Source organism: Leptidea sinapis, chromosome 11 (assembly GCF_905404315.1).
Source record: "Leptidea sinapis chromosome 11, ilLepSina1.1, whole genome shotgun sequence".
Taxonomy (NCBI): domain Eukaryota; kingdom Metazoa; phylum Arthropoda; class Insecta; order Lepidoptera; family Pieridae; genus Leptidea; species Leptidea sinapis.
In genome coordinates, this window is record NC_066275.1 from 11,937,096 (window position 1) to 11,954,654 (window position 17,559).

General features: G+C 33.6%; 1 protein-coding gene across 2 annotated transcripts in view; it reads right to left on the reverse strand.

Moving 5' to 3' along the window:
- The window catches only part of LOC126966911 (uncharacterized), a 53,097-nt gene extending 36,171 nt beyond the window's left edge, over positions 1 to 16,926 (reverse strand). For both annotated transcript variants that reach the window (XM_050811192.1, XM_050811191.1), the window contains exon 1: positions 16,638 to 16,926. The gene's annotated coding sequence lies outside the window, so the exon portion shown is untranslated. The remainder of the gene's footprint in view (positions 1 to 16,637) is intronic.
- Positions 16,927 to 17,559: the final 633 nt, after the last annotated feature.

A 17,559-nucleotide genomic window follows, 5' to 3' on the forward strand; every position in this document is an offset into this window, starting at 1 on the left:
TCGTTGACTTTTCTGTCCCAATAAACTTATCGACGGTGACTCACCTTATCCGTACACGCTGTCTGTCAATGGGGCGACGTATAGCTTACCAGCCATATAAGTTTGTATGGAAATTGCAATTCACGCGTCCCAATATGAAGCGATAAGAATGACTTATCGGGTATATTGGGACAGCTTCAGATTATTGACAGCTAATTACTGACAGTAGAAGGTAGTAATTTATCTCTTATCTGTAGATATTATATTGGGAACGGCTGTAAGACATCTGAGATATTTGATAGATTGTTTTTGTTAAAATATGTATATACCTATAGAAAACATTTGTCTACAACCCACATCTAAGATAATTTATACGTCTAAATAGAGTCTCTTGGTGTTAGACTACCGATAAAAACAGGCTAGGTTTAATACTTTAGTGTGTGTACATCGATCAAAATAGAGGTTAACTCTAAACTCAATTTTTTTCGCCGTTTTTATAGCTGTCTTAGTCTATCTAGACGTATAAATGATCTAAGATCCACATCTCGTTTTTTGTGATGCATTTATTTCGTTGTGGAATTGCGTCTGTGAAGATCGCGTTGATAATTTTCCTTGTAGATTATAAATTTCTGATTCTAATTAAACTAAACTTTGCACTTAATTACCAAAGATATTGTTTTAGTTACGAAAACTGTAGAGGCTTTTTAGTGAGTATCATTCCGCCAGTGGCAGGCTACTTTGCACAGGATGCCAGCTATATTATGGGTACCACAACGGCGTCTCTTTCTGCCGTGAAGCAGTAATGTGTAAGCATTATTGTGTTTCGGTCTGAAGGGCGCGCATATTTTATGTCTCGAGCGTAATTGTAGTGCCGCACAGAATTTTTGGGTTTTTCAAGAATTCTGAGGGCGGGGCGTATCAAATTCCATCAGCTGAAGTAAGTGATCGTCTCGACCGTTGTTCTCATAAAAAAATTGTTTTTCTCCAGTGTACCAGTAACTACTACTACTACTTATTTATTTGGCTTTTGTTTGAATGGCTACAACAGCTAATGAAATAATTCGGGTAATGAGACTTAAAATCTATACGTCTCAAATTGTCGAGCGCATATGCTATGCATAAGATTCCTGCATTGTAATAGGCAGGGTATCACTTACTATTAGGTTAACACCTTGCTTGTGTCAAAACTTTATTTTCATAAAAAAAATCAACTAGTTTACAGCATGTATACTTATTGTGTATTATACAGTATGTATTTAGCGGATGTCAAATGGTTTATTAGATATTAAATATAACAGTTAAATCAAATGTTTATTTAAAAAACAAAGTAATAACAGGCATGCTAAATATAGTAGGTAGGTACAGCTATTAAATAGTATACAATTGAGTATTGCATCACGGATGTTAACTCAAGAAATGGACGTTTAAATCAATTTTGATGCATGAAGAGATAAGCCTTTGCTCTTATCGTAATAAAGCTGTCCGACTCAAGATGAAATGGAAATTTTATTTTGTTAAGACGGCTTGCTTTCTTGTTATTGTACTTGCTGTGTAGGTATATCAAGTTCTAAATCGACTTCGCCACAACTAAGTCCCGTTCTACAGATTTGTACGTTGATTTCAAAAACGCAATGTTCATTAGCTTTATTGAACAACACACCTCTCCAATGCTAATATTGTTAACAGTTTATTTAACAGTTTAAACGAACGTTAATTTTGTGTCAACTTCTATTACTGTTTTGAAGTATCTTTTACACGCTTTTTATTAGCTTCACCTGTATTTATGTTTGCTTGTAACCGACTTATTGGGCGCGATTTTGACCCACTTTAAACGGCCAGATTTGGTTCAAACCCCGTAGATTTGACAATTCATTAATTTGATAAAATTATTCAATTTTTCAATTTGCAAAATAAGATTTTTGTTAATTTATATAATTTTTTCATATATCGTCGGATACATATAATAAGGCAGGTTAGATGTTGATTTAAAATTTCAACCATTATCTTTTCAACTTTAACTTATACTTTTAGTTTTTTACACTGTTTTTATTATTATTATATCAAATTTTAAAATGACTGTATTCCGTCCGGCGTCGTACTCGGTAGGGTCCTGATGGTAATATTAATATTTTTGTGCGATGGAAAATGCGTCATACCATCGATTATGATCCGTTACCAGATCACATCTGAAGGTTCGGCCGTTCTAAATCCAGTCTTGTGTTCAGACTATTAAGGTAGGCAATGCTCTTATGATTCCTCTGGTGTTGCGAGAGAGTATGGGGTACGGGGATCACTTACCTCATCTATAGAAATTCAAAATGTCAGTAGCATCATTTTATGGGAAATAAAGTCAGATTAAGATTTGCTAAAGAGTTCCACTAAAACTTTAGATTTTCCCTAACTGTAAGTAGATTCATAGAAAGCTCCCAAAAAGGACAATTTTTAAAGAATTTTATATTTGTAAACTGTATTTCGTTAGCAAGCCGACATGTAACAAGAATGACGCGAAAGTATAAGAAATAAAAACGTAAATTAAATCCATAGTTCATAGATAATTATGCATGGCTTTTTATACGCGTAATACTTCGTGATTGATTCGAACGTGAAAAACTAACAAAACATAGTTTATTTTAAGGAAATGATGCTTGCACGAAGTTAATAGCATTGAGGGAACGGCTAATGAGGAAGTTCTATTGAGTTAACCCAAAAAAATTATATATGAATAAGTATTAAGGTGTATGTTTAGTTTATATTATCTAAAGTGGTAATTTTTACTTTATGCATATAATGCTTTATAACTAATATTATTAATATATATGCTCGGAGCTTCCCTGCGTTCATCAGAAATGAGGAGATCCCAAATATACCGAATTAGCCTATATGATTAGCCCAAACTTATAAAACAGCAAGGAAAGTGTACATAACTATGAGTAATGGTAGAACTAATTATAGGAAAACACCACATGCATGATTCTACGGCACTAACTGTTGCTAGCTAAAATTTATGGTAGATAAACATTACTAAATTGTTGTACAACATGTCACCAAACAAATAATGAATACCAATGTAATTATTATATTTAAGTTAGAAACAAAAACTTAAATACAGCTTAGATAATAAGTGGTCAAATTATTACAAAAATTATAATATTATAGTTATGATATGTACTGATGTTGCTTTAAGTTTGGCAAAAAATAGAATTTTTCCAACTTCCTGAATCTGGACAAGGAAATATGATTAAAAATATAATTAAGCTATGAGTCCGCGAATTGGTCTTAAAAGTTCATCCACCCTACTCTATGATTAAACTCAGCATTGTATTTATTTACACCCCACTCGTGAAATGCTTCAACAAAAATGTCTGGTAGTCATTAGGTTCTCTGTGGTCGCAAACAAGGCGCATTGGCGCTTCTTAGGACAATGACATTACACGTCTCACATAACAACCTGTACTCAACAAGCACTTCTCACTTTTTACAACCATAATAATTATTACACCTATAACAATAATCGGAGAATCATTCTCAATAGCTGCATCATGTTTTATTGTATTTTTCCCGCAGACAAATCGTGTACGAAGATCGATTTACGATTCTGCGGCATCGCACGGACTCAGCGATAGATATGATTGGCCATTTTATTCTGTAGTCACGTAAAAGGTAAAAGGTATTGACAACACGGCGAGAGCATGTTTTGTATTCCAATTTACTACGTTAACCGAACGATCCAATGTTGTTTGTTATTTCATATCCATTTTCCCGTATCAAGCAGAAAGACATTCTCGAAAATTCAAACGGCTTTTTTATTGTTTTGAAGGCAAACAATTGTTGTTGTGTTAAGTAGAATCCTTATTCTCTCACCCTCTCTACTCGTCGGGTCGGGCCCTAGACAAAGTTCGTAGTGAGTGCAACAGACACCCTCCGGCCTCCTCTAATACAAAGTCGTATATATCGGTACAAATACTAATTGTTAAAAGACCTATACAAACATAACTTGAGAATTTTTACGTGATAAATGGAAGAGTGGACAGGTCTGTTTGACTTGTTATTTAGAGTGTGGGTGCCAGCTTTAGCTGTGAACCTCTGAGGCCGTATTTGAGGGCTCTTTAGTATGGTAGCACGTATGTATGTTTCATCCTTCTTAAGCTCGTACTGAGGTTCTTGTATCCACTTAATATAATAACTCACGTCCAAATAGCTCAGTGGTTAGTTACCCTACTCACTGAGCTAGAGGTCCCGGGTGCAAATCCCCGTAGGTGCACACATTAATATGAATATGGATGTTTGTTTCCGAAGTTTTAAATATATCGTTGTGTTGCACTTAAAACTCAGAAAAGCCCGAACTAATGTTGCCTCTTAATAATAATAGTCTTTAAAATTCTAATTCATTTTTTTTTCATAATACGATTTAAAATCACTTATTGAACGTTAAAAACTATCACCCATTTGAAAAGGTATGTCTCAGACCTGAGAAGAATGAGCGCAAGAAACTCAGTTTGCTTCTTTTCTTTTAGTAAAATTTCGCTACTATATATTATCGTACGATAAATTTTATAATTAAATCGATGACCCATGTAGGCCAGTGGTTAGTGACTAGGTCCCGGGTTTAAGTTCCGGTATTTGCAAACATTTAAATGATGAATAATGGATGTATGTTTCCTAGTTATGGATGTTTATATATGTTTAATAATAGGAAAGGTTATGTCTTGTTTGAGGTAAGATAATTTTTGTGAAAGTGTGTTAATATTTAAAAAATAGCCTTTATTATGACTAATAATGTATGTTTGTTTCCGAGTTATGGATGTTTATATATGTTAAAGTAAGTATATTGTAGTAAATATATCCTTGTCTAGTACCCATAGTATTAGTAGTAGGCTATTCCTAGTTTGGGGCAAGATAATCTATGTAAAAGTGTGTCAACACTTATAAAAAAATAGCCTGGGGCCGCCGATCCGTTCCCAATCTGTGGTATCATTATGAAAGTCATTTGTATTAACACATCCAAAAAATTAAAGAGCTTTGATTAATAGCTTGTATTAAGATCAGATACTAAATTTAGCACAGTGACGTCATTACTTTCTCGCCACATGCTAACCTGATTGACGCGAAATTAGATATCTATTGTAATAAAAACATGGCGCGGCAAAAAGTGTGGCTAAGTAACATCATAACCTACATTCCTATTGGCGCTGTCAAATACAGCACCAATGCCTCGTTATTGAACATGTATTTTAAACCGACTTCACGTAAGGTCATATTTGAATGATTCTCTTTGATCGGTCATTGTGGTAATATTCCAATATTGGTATTCAAGTAGCGACTTGGCATGAGGTTTCTTACAAGTACCTTGAGTTCTCGATCGGAAAGCGGCTGGGGCATGGCGGTATACGAGAGCTATTGGTAAAGTTTTGAATATTTCGAAACACTTTTACCGTAACTTAAATAGATCTGAAAAGTTTTTACGGATTGAAATATTAAAAATTCTGTGGCAAGTTTTGATTTTATCTCGTTATTAGCTTTATCGTTTGAATAGTAGCATAGTCAGTAGTCACTAAAAAAAAATTCTCCGATCTCACAGTAAGCTTATCGCGTGTGTCGGGAGGCACCGCTCTTTAACCTTTATTTGTGACAAAGTTACAAAAATTTTATACTTAAAAGTTAACTGATGAAAAGGATGCCTTCCTTTGCAGGATTCAGAGGAGTTGGGTAGTAGGATATGCTCAGGAGTCAGTAGTAATTATTTGTCTTTTGGTTTTCATTTTATAATATCAAATATTTTACATTCACATTCCGTTTAATAGATTTGTAACTTCATTACTCCCAACATACGACTTCTGGATCTCATTACTATCTTAGTAAACCATCCCTACTAATATTATAAATGTGAATGTAAGTTTGTTTGTAACGTTTTCACACCGAAATTACTCAACCGATTATAATGATATTATACAGGAATAGACTAAAGCTTAGGATACCATTAATCGCAAAAAGAAGGTTTGTAGGGGTTAATATAGGGGATGGAAGTTCGTAATTTTTGGTGATAAACCATGTAAATTAAATAAAATAATGACAGCAATTTCCAGTTAACCACATCAGATTGAATGTATTTTATTTGCAAATTAAGTATCATAAAAAATAGTAACTATCATTAAAAAAAATACTAGTCGCTGCTACTCCAGGAGTCAATAATGTTGGGGATACTGAAAACCAGTGCTACATTGGCGCCACGACATTGCAGCTTATTACTGAGTTAGCTCCATTTGGTGACATTCACTGCCGCGCAGTACCTTTTTCGTTCTTAGCTATAAATTGTATTATTTAATTGGTTTTATTTGTTAGTTCTAATAATTTATTACTCATTCTGGTTTGTTATTTAATAATTGTGTGGTGGTTGTTTGTTAGCAATATTTTTTTTTCTATTCTAACTACTCCGCACGGACGCAATCGCGTAGAAGCTAGTAGCTTATAAGTCGGATTCAACAAGTAGTATCATTAGTAATGATGGCGGTTACGGATATTATCCAAACTCATCATTATTAAATATTAATAATGCAGGTCTTATCCATACTATTTATAATAATTACGTAGTCAACTAATTCGATTTAGAGGCCACTGGAGATCCTGAACATAATAATGTAGCCGGAAGAAACAGCCTTAATGCCTTATTTGATACGAGAAGACGAATGATTTTAGTAATAAACTGAACTGAGGTCCAGAAAAAGCTTTTTATGGAAGTTGAGGACAAATGAATTCTTTTTGATGTCATTTCTAACACTGCCATCGCTTCGGAAACAAATAGCGCTCTGCGAGAGAAGAAGCGGCGCAACAAACTCTCACAAAAGTTGTTGGGCTTTTTGAATGCCAATGATACTTCTTAAACATACATTAATACATATAAAAATCCATGACTCGGAAACAAATATATAGACATATGTACTTGTCTTTCAGGAGCCAACTTTTCCCAAATGACCGTAACACCTCAATCTCATTCGCGTCTAAAGAAGTTTTCACTTTAAAAAAATATTAACAATAAAACAACTGACTTCAAAAAAAAATTCCAAATCAATAGATTATAATTCACTAAAATGTATGAAAATAATTGCGTATTTTTAAAACAATCTCATTATTTAATCTAATTTTAGACTCAAGCACATCTCACTTATAACTATGTATGTAGTTACAAACCTACCTTGGCTGACACCGACTCCAAAAATAACAATAATCGCAATGGAACCACACGGGAAGCAACAGCTTTCAAATAAAAAAAAGAATTATCAAAATCGGTTCACCCAGTCCAAAGTTTTGAGGTCGAATTGAGAACCTCCTCCTTTTTTGAAGACCGTTAACAAAGCCCACTTAGTTGTGTTTGCCAAAATTGCCCAAATTCAATTAAAAATTCCAATTCCATAAAATGATGCTGCTAGTAAAGTACTGAAGTGATTGCCGAATAAAGTGTAGAGATCTACGCCAGTACTGGCATAAAAACTGGATACTAAGAGAGGAGTAAAAGTTTCAAAGAATTTATCTAGGTGTAATCGAGTCCAAACATAGCGAATTGGCGTTGTAAAAAAAACAATGACGAGTTTTTGTGATAATCTTGATACCAAGTAACGGTTCCCACTCCGCACGAAAGTGTTATGGAACAGTATTATACTATTTTACTTAGTTATTATACTTTTCCATAATGATGTCATTTTATATTTTACACTGATTTTTTGAACTTAAAATTTCGAAGAGCATATGTTATTAATTTAGCTATTATTAGAGATAGTAATATATGATCTTGTTAAATAAAATACTGAATTTTATGAATTTGTCAATATGTTTTCATAACATCAAGAATTATTTTGTAAGATAATATGTTGTTATAATGGACATTGTCAAACAGTGCGTCAGTAAATTCTCTCATAGAAAATAATATGTTCATACAAAACAAATATTGGAAATAAAAATAATTATGGGTCCCAAATCGAAATAAAAACTAGCCTATCTCTCAAGTTGGACTAAACTGCACTCCATGAAGTAATCCCCATTAAAAACCGTTCATTAGTTTATGAGTTCATTGCAAACGAACATCAGGAGACTGGATTTATATATATTAAGAAGTTAAAACGAATGTCGCTAATTTAAAAGATTTTTATATCAAAGGTTTCTATGATGACATGCTCAAAGAAAAATTACCTCTTTAATGGTTTAGTAAAAAAAATTGAGGGTTCCATCTTTTCGTCCTGGTATGTGATTATTGCGGTCCATAACCTAGTCTTTCCAATAGTAAAGAGTACCTTCGGATATATTTTTAAGATAATGTTGAAATAATGTATACACTCGTACTTTTTTCAATTAAAATTAAGCATTTATAATATTTACAATCAAATATAATCATTCGAAAGGTGATTCATTGTTTTTTGCGCATCAGATCTTTAATTAACTACCAATATACAAAAAAGTCTATTCTTGGTGTTAAGTCATGTCTAAACTAATTGTATTTGATGATCGAATAAAATAATGAAGAAGATGGCGCCACTGGTCGTATTCTTTTAAATATATTTTAACCGAATTCTCAGGTATTTTTAATGTTATTTCTGTTATTTGAACGTTTACAAATTTGAGGGTAAAAAAGCCTGATTTATATTTATACAGTTTACTCTTTATTCCTTTTTTTAATATCTATTATTTAAGTATGACTCATATATTGGATGCAGCACCTTACAAACTATTTTGTTATGTATATTACATTTACAGCTATTGTAAATGTAAAATATTTGATTTAAAAAAGAGTGAGGTTGAGTTTCTTGATCTCATGAGCTCTACTTTTTTCGAACATATGGATTCAGTAAGTCAGCCTAATTTAATTAAGTTTATTTGACTTTGACCTTGACTTTGTATGAGGTAAGTATTAAACCTGACTCAATTTTTTCCATTGTCTGCGTTCAAATGTAATATGCAAGACATGTAAAAAGTAATTTTTGTGACAGCATCCGTGTATGGCGGTGAACTCTTTTATATATATATATATACCTTTTTAACACAATTATGATATATATATATATATATATCATAATTGTGTTAAAAAGGTGAATATGGAACACGGGAAACCAATGTGAACCACATTGTATTCCCGTGGTTGAGTGATTCTCAAGCAGTGCCTAATGTCATGCGAAATGGGCATGCGCGAAGCTCGTTAACTGTGGCGACGCAACGCGGACGCATTTTATCACGACCGAATGTCTGTGCTGACTTATAAGTATTAAATTCGACTTTAAACATTTAAACCTTTATTTAATACGCTTAGTATTGACGATATTATGTGAATCACGATATGCTATATAATCATCAGTTGATTTCTTACGTAAAAATTAATCTTAAAAAAATTTAATGATTTTTTTAGAACTCTAGCAAACAACCGCAGATATTAAGGAGTTTTCATTTCGAATAGTGAAATTCATAAAAACTTTTGGAATAAGAGCTTTGTAAACAAATTTATTCGATAATCATATTCATGTCGACCCGGCAAAGGATATCGACCGACCGGGTCGTAAGGAGAACACGAAAAAGGTGAGAGTCACTTTCAAATATTTTCACGTTGCGCTTTTAAGTCACTCAGTGTGGTATGACTGAAATATTTGGAAATCTCTCTGAAGGATCGAATAAGAAATGAGGTGATCCGCCAAATAATTAAGATCACATTTCCTTTCGAATCAGCAAGCTGAAGTGGCTGCCGGGTGATATGGTGGAGTTAACGTTTGCTTAAGTGGAGATAGCCACTCGGAAAACGTAGTGTATGGCAACCCCAGCTAGGTGGAGCAAGGATATACGCAGAGTAGCTGAAGGCAGTTGGATGAGAACAGCCAATGATCGGCTAGTAGCGTGCATTCGAAGAGGCCTATGTTAGTTTAGCTAAGCTGCTTACGGACTTAGCCTCTTCATTGGGCCATTGTGCGTGTCTTTCCTTCTTACTCCATCCAGCCCAAAACGGCCCAGAAGTCTAGCAGTATTTTCAAATGCTACAGGAATCCGATAGTGATGCTGTAGTTCGGAGTGTCCGTTGTTCGGTCACACTCCTGCACTCTATAATATAATCACTTGTTCTGATGTTTCTTCTGCCTCCAGCTTTCCACCAGAGGATGCACCTCTGCCTAAGGAACTGACTGTCACACCTATGATCTCTTGATTTAAAAGAGTGGCAATGAGTTTCTAGCTACTTCTTCTCATTAGCTCAACCCTTTACGAAGTAGCGGTAGATTCAATAAGAAAAAAATTTTTTTTGACATAAGTGTCATTTCCGTGACCTACATGAAGTGATTTTGGTTTGATTTGATTTGATTAATGGTACTTTTACCTAGTTTACTGTTTCTTTACTCTGATAGGTGGGTGTCTTTTGGGCTTGAGGTATGAGTAGCACTGGTTCCGGATCATATATGCTACAGCCTGTGAGAGGTCTATCTCCAGCAGTGGACTAATACAAAATAGCGGTTTGGTTATGTAAAAAAAAATGATAATATTTGACTGTGCAAAATTTATACAGTTCAGATATGAGATTATACATTTCACAGATTTGCGATTCACTAACACATATACACACATGCATGATACCTTTACCTTATGTATGTATGTAGGTTATAAATTATACACCCTCCTACTCACAGTCTATACTTACTACTTAGTAATTGCCATTGACTATCTTCTCGTCAGACTCCAAATATTATCATCCCAGTACAAATAAATAAATTTGTTCATATTATATCATACGTTTATTACACCTATCATTTTCTTAAGCTGCGGTGCTAAAAGATCTGTCAGCACAAAACACCAAATGGAATTAATACATCACGTTAGTACTTAGCAAGTCATTATGTTTGAGCGTTTGTAATGATCGGGCGATGAATAGGGCATGAATTTTATATCCGTGAACAATAAGAGGTGATGCTATTGGCCTTGAGTTTTTGCATTTGTCTTAAAAAAGCGACTTAACAACATGTCTTCAACGTCATCTAGCCATTTAAGTTCCATCAAATGAGCGTAATTCCGCGCGTTGGATTCGAGACAAACAAAAGAATCGGAAGTACCGAAGCCTTGCCAACTAAACGAATCTTAGATCGTGTTGTCATTGCATGGTGCATTAAAATTATAATTCAAAATGAGCATAAATATGTCCATGAAAATTGATTGTTCCGATAATACGAAATAACTAGTTAAAATACGATATAATTAGTACATAATGGATTGATTTGACGGTCCGATTGTCGAATTAATATTGTAACATCAGTGATCAAACATTAACCGTAACATTTGCGTGACAAAATAGAGTTTTAATGTTCTTCTAATAGCCGTAGAATTTGAGACTTATTTCTGAGAAAGCATCATTCTCTACGGTTCCAATACTCTTTTCTTTGCAAAATGAACGCGTGTTTGTGTGAGAATGCCTCGGACATCTGTTGTCGCGTCGCGAAGATCTGACTACGGTCAAAACCTCCATCACTAAATATAAGTTAGCTCGTATCAATATATTATATTATTTTAGTACTTACTTAGTTTACTTAACATATTTTGTCTTTGCAAAACGGACTTACTATATTATATACTCATTAATGTTGTGATTAAAATATGATTACAGAGCATTCATAAAAAACTTTTTTTAGTTTCAGAGCAGAGGAGGACCACCTGATGTTAAGTAAACACCGCCGGCTACACTATCTTGCAGAGGAATCACAGGAGCGTTGCTTATCTCTTAGAAAAGTATACGTCCAGACAGACAGTTTCGACAGTTCCCATGTCGTATTGTTCTATATAGCACATATCATGTAATAAACAGTTCCGATTGGACTTACAACATACTAGCGTATAAACAAAGCGAAAGAGTGAGAGAGAAGAATATCTCTAACGGTGATACAGCAAGATAGAAAAAAAGCGAATCTATTGTTACTGTAACCAATTTTTGATTTACAAGTCATAAACAGTAAGCCACGCTCCTTAATATTTTGGATATTAGATTTTTTTTGGGTAATAATTATCTACGTAGTAAAAATAAAAACATACCTAACTGAAGTGTAGTTTAAAACACAGCCTTATTCCGTGGGTTCACTTTCTAATTCGTCAATTTGTAATATGACCAATTATTTGTAATATCGAACCTGAGGTGAAAATTACGGTGATGACAAATTGCATAAAATTAATTCTAAGCGTCGAAAGTTAGAAAAACATATTACAAAGTTGCAAAGTTGCATTTTTTTAAATAGTAGTGCTTACTCATCCATTTTGTCTACAAAGTTGCAAGCATAGAGCTGAATAAAGTTTAAAAGTAACTCTTCGTTATAACGTCGCTCCAGAAGTTATTTTTAATAACATTAATTTATGACGTATGTATTTCACATACATATATAAAATGTTATTATATCATAAAAATAACACAAATACACACACACACATACTCACCTTCACACTCATACACACACGCATATATACTGACTACCATCTCTCCGAATAAATTCATAGTGTTTTCCTGAGTTGATTCGATAAAAATTCAGGCGTTTAAAATGTAAATAAAATAAAATTGTATCAATCCTTTTGCAATGAAGGTTTAAATTTTATAGAATTTCCAATAATAATATTTGCTCTCCTCAATAATAACTTAATTAACGTACTTAAACCATACATAAGGATGCTGAAACTATGCATGTATTAAGTGTTTCATAGTGCATACTGACTATAAATTCAAAAATACCATTCAGAAGACAGTAACGTAGTAAAAGTTGCGATGTATGAATAATTATGTCCTGCGGCAAGTGAATATATACATCATATAGCTTCTCAGAATATTTTACTTCTCAGTAGTACAGTTGCTACGTACGTAACATACTGCATTCTAAATATTTACAACGAATAAATAACGCTGATATGCATTGTTCATAGAAAATATTTATTACCGTTTATCTTTTCAGACACAGTTGAGAATTGAGATGGATAATTAGTCTAAGTCAAATAAACTTTATTCAATTAGGCTTAAGATAATCACTTTTGAATCACCACCAAAATGTCACTATTAAATTACTGTATCTAACATGTGTTCAGAAAAAGTAGAGCTCGTGAGAAGAACATACGAGAAAGTCAACGGCTACTTTTTTAAATCAAATTTTAAAGTTTTTTAATGGTTATAATATACATAACAAATTCGTTTGTAAGGTGCTGCATCCAATATATGAATCGTGTTTAAATAATATAAAATATTTAAAAAGGTACTAAATAATAAACTGTATTAATATAAATTATCGCATTACTAAAAGGTTTGATATTGTAAATTTCAGTTAGGCCTCATGTAGATATCTTTTCAGTCTGGTAACTGTTGTCTCTCTTTTTAAAGCTATCCTAGCCGTTAATAAAAGTGACATGAACCAAATTATATTTTTTTATGACGTCCAGCTGATGGTAACTAATAAGCCCTGCTCATTACAATGCAATGCCGTTCAGAATTCTAGAAAAACCCACAAATTTTGAGCGCCACTACAATTGCGCTCGTCACCCAGTAAATTCACTAGCTGCGGCGCGCTTCAGACCGAAACACAATAATGCTTACATATTACTGCCTCACTACAGAAAAAGGCGCCTGATTATTGTGGCAGTGGAAAACAAAATTTTGGTATTTGAAATCCTTGAACTATTTTTCTGTGTTTTTAATATTATAGTATGTAGTATGGGGTACTTAACAGCCCCTTAAGTTTTCTTCAAGTCCACATCTCTTTTAGTTACAAAATTGTGCAAAATTACACCTATTGAATTATTAAAACTTTCGTGAGACATTATTAACTTTATCGGTTTATCGGTGTGGGTACCGACTCGTTTCGGACCATTCGGAGGTCCTTCATCAGGGAGAGTGCATTGAGTACCCAAACCGATACCCCATGAGTAATGCCATGTTAAATAAATAAAATTACACCTATTTTGATAAACATAAACAAGTTATGTTATAATAGTTACATTTGCGGTTTGCGTAAGTTATGATACGAAAGGATGTAATATTGGAACCTTCACCCTGCTCTTGAACTCGCTCGCTCGTAAGCTTTGCGCAATCAACCGCGACCAAAGAGACTATTCACACTGAGATGTAAAAGCGAAAATACTGTGCGACGCGCCGACGCGGCCGCCGCCGGGCGTGCCGTTAACTCGTAACTTTATGTCTTGAGATGTCGCACAATGCTACACCTAAACTGTAATTACTTCGATTTTCTTCACACAGATTTATGGTGTAACGTTAATTTTATAAACCATAGAAACTGCTACTTTAAACTAGCAGTCTTTTTTGTTTTGTTTTTTTAAGTTATACTCCTTTTTTACGCGCTACCGACACGCAAATTGATGTTGGTTGGTCAACTAGACCATTTGTATCATACTTCTGCTACCATAAGCCACTTGTAACTCATATGTCTAATGAACTACAAAAAATGGATGAGACATTAATAAATTTCAATATGTATAAAATTCAAAATTCAAATATTGTTGTTCAACAGAGGATGGGATATAAATGTTAGTTATTGAAAGTCAAAAACTATTTCGAAAAGCCTCAGACTTGAGAACACCGGGCGCAATAAACTCAGCGGGCTTCTTTTTTTCATAAAATATGGTTAAAATGGAAGGTTGTAAAATAAAAAAAATATCATTTATTTCCAATTGTATGAAAACAATGTAACTCAATGATATTTAAATAAACGTTATTTAACTAAATTATGTGTTATAATAATATTTTCTTTGGTTGTATTTAATACCATCTTTATTACAATATTGTTTCTTGTACGAACGAAAAATAGCACGAAAAATAATTTTTTGTAAGGATTTTTGTTTTGTTACACGAAAGAGATATTATAACTTCTTACGGGTATACATACGTACATATGTACGTTTGTATAAAAATGTATGTATATGTATGTATGTAAAAAAAGTGTATGTACACTTTTTTTTAAATAAAGTCGTCAGTAAAATACTTTCAACTAATGTTAAGCAAAGATCTAATGAAAATAGAAAGAGTGTGAGAGATTGTAAAATACTTACTACATAAAACCGATTTAATCAGATTTTTGGTGTGATAATGGACGAAAAATTAATATGAAAATTGGATTGAGTTAGTCAAGCCAAGCAGTTACATTAAACGGCAAAAATTCAACTTATTGATCAAAGGGCTAATTTAGTAGTTATTTATAGTAAATATGCAAATATAGGCGAGTCAGTAGTTGGAATTACGTATAGATATATAATTCCTCTGGTATTGCAAGATGGTAATGAACTTCCAACGGGAAACCTGCAATCTCGTTTTATCTCCTGTTACATGCTAAAAAAATATTTAAAAACTTTTAGCTTTAACATTTAACCAAAGTTTACTATATGATAACTAGAGCTTAGAGAGGAGATTAATTTGTATGAATTGCAGGCTTCTTACAAATTAAGTTAATTAAAGTAAGATATGATTAGTAATAGGTATTTCTGTAATAAATAAATGGAGCCTTTTTTAATTTATTTTATATGACTAGAGTCCATTGTTATACCGCTCCTACCGTTTAAAAACTTATTAAAAAAAAATAGAAATGTCAAAATTTTAGTTACGCCTATTTGGTATTTGCCCCAAGAAAACATAGCTGCAAATATAAATAGAAAATATAAAATTAAATTTAAGGTTTAAATTCAAGTGGTACATTTTTTTTATTTGATTATTTAAATTTACCTCTTTAAGATATTGAAAACATTACATAACTAAATAGATTGCAAAATTTTTATTTTATTGTTTTTTATGTAACGAACGTTATTTATTTCAAAAAACTCATTATTATTAGTTTTTACCGCAACACCTTTTAACGTAAGACTCTTGATTCGACGGTTGCAAAGTAATATAAATTGAAATCAACAAGCGAGATTAAGAACAAAAACTTTAATTAACCGTATCATACATTATAAGATCCATTAATTAAAGTACAATATTTGATTTGACTTAACAATGACGAACGATTAGTGGTGGTGACTGTAAAATATTCGATTGGTTACGGTCGTACGGCACATGCTTTGAATCATCCACGCAAATATATTTTCACATTTTTATGAAAAAATTATCAATTAACTAAAATCTACTAAAAATATAATATTTTTTTAAAAATCCACATTTAAGTTCGGAAATAACTGCTATTTCTAACGTCTCGTTTTTAACTATGTTATTATATGTGTTAATATTAATGTAATCACGGGTATTTCAAATTTAAAAATACGGAACAATAAAACATTAAAATCAAGCAAAAACTGTTTTTATTAACTCATAATTGAATTTAAAATTACCTGTTCTAACTTGTTTGCTAATTAAAAATATTGTGCAAGCAACAAACGATATCGTATCTATGTAAAGTAAATGTTTTAAAGAGACTGCAGTGTAAGTGTCTGAAAATATAACAATAAGGCTCTTACTAGGCAATTGGCTGAGCGTCGCGTGCTTAGGAAAATCTCTCAACCGGCTTTTCAAAGCCCAAGTAGTTTTAATACTCGTAGATGCAACAAATAATGCCTATCATCGCATTAAAAAAAAAGTTTTCACAACTTCCTTCCAATTGAACTGCATTCAAACTAATTTCGAATTACATTTCACAGGTATTTCGTGTAAAAGCTGAAATCGTGTTTGAAATAAAACTTACCGCAGTGTTGAGCAGTGAGTCGGCGTCCACTTCCGTGGTAGTTCGTAGTCGATGGTAGTCGTGGTCGCTGAGTGTGTGTCACAGTCTGCAGCAGAGAGAGTGTTCGCGAACGTGATGCCGAAGGCGCGGACCGGCCGGCACTGACTGTGTGTGCGACTGGGCGCTCGCCGCTGGCGGTGCCGCAGGCTTCGCGGCCGAGCTTTCAGCGACACAAGTCCCTCACGCACTGCACTGCACTCGGCCTACTGTACCCACGCGATGCGACTCTCTTATCGTCTACTGTTCCGAACGCCCGTCGCACGTTTGAACTCTGCTCGACGTCCGCTCTGATGTATAAATATGATGACCGGTGGCGGGGCGAGTCCAACACGCCACATTGGAGATGCAGCCGATGTCCTCCGAATTCATTTTATCCAACTGCAATTAGCAAAAGCTCGGCTTCCGGGCACCATCACGATTTCCGTATACAAGACAGGAATATTTCGCGATCAGCGTCGATGTAATTAGCAACATATATATAGGCATTATATGTGATTTAATCCAACTAACACATAGTAGATGCAATTGATTAAGACATGCAGACACGAAGCAGTAGATATATATGATTTCATCCACCATTACAGATAGCAGGTTCTATAGATTCATATAACGTAGAATTATCTCTGTATTCTTAGCTTCAGAGAGCATTGTAAAAGTTGATAGTTGCTTGACCAGTGCGTCTGGCGATATGCAATGAGAACCGTAGACAACCTACGCAGCGAGCGAGGTATGATACTGTTTCTACAATGAGAACCTAGACATTACCTACATAAGACTACAAAAATTCATACCGAGAAATGAGAATTATAACCGACTGCAAAATAACTCAAGGAAAAAATGACAAATTGGTCAAATAGTAGTTGGTTCTGTTCTGGTTCTTTAC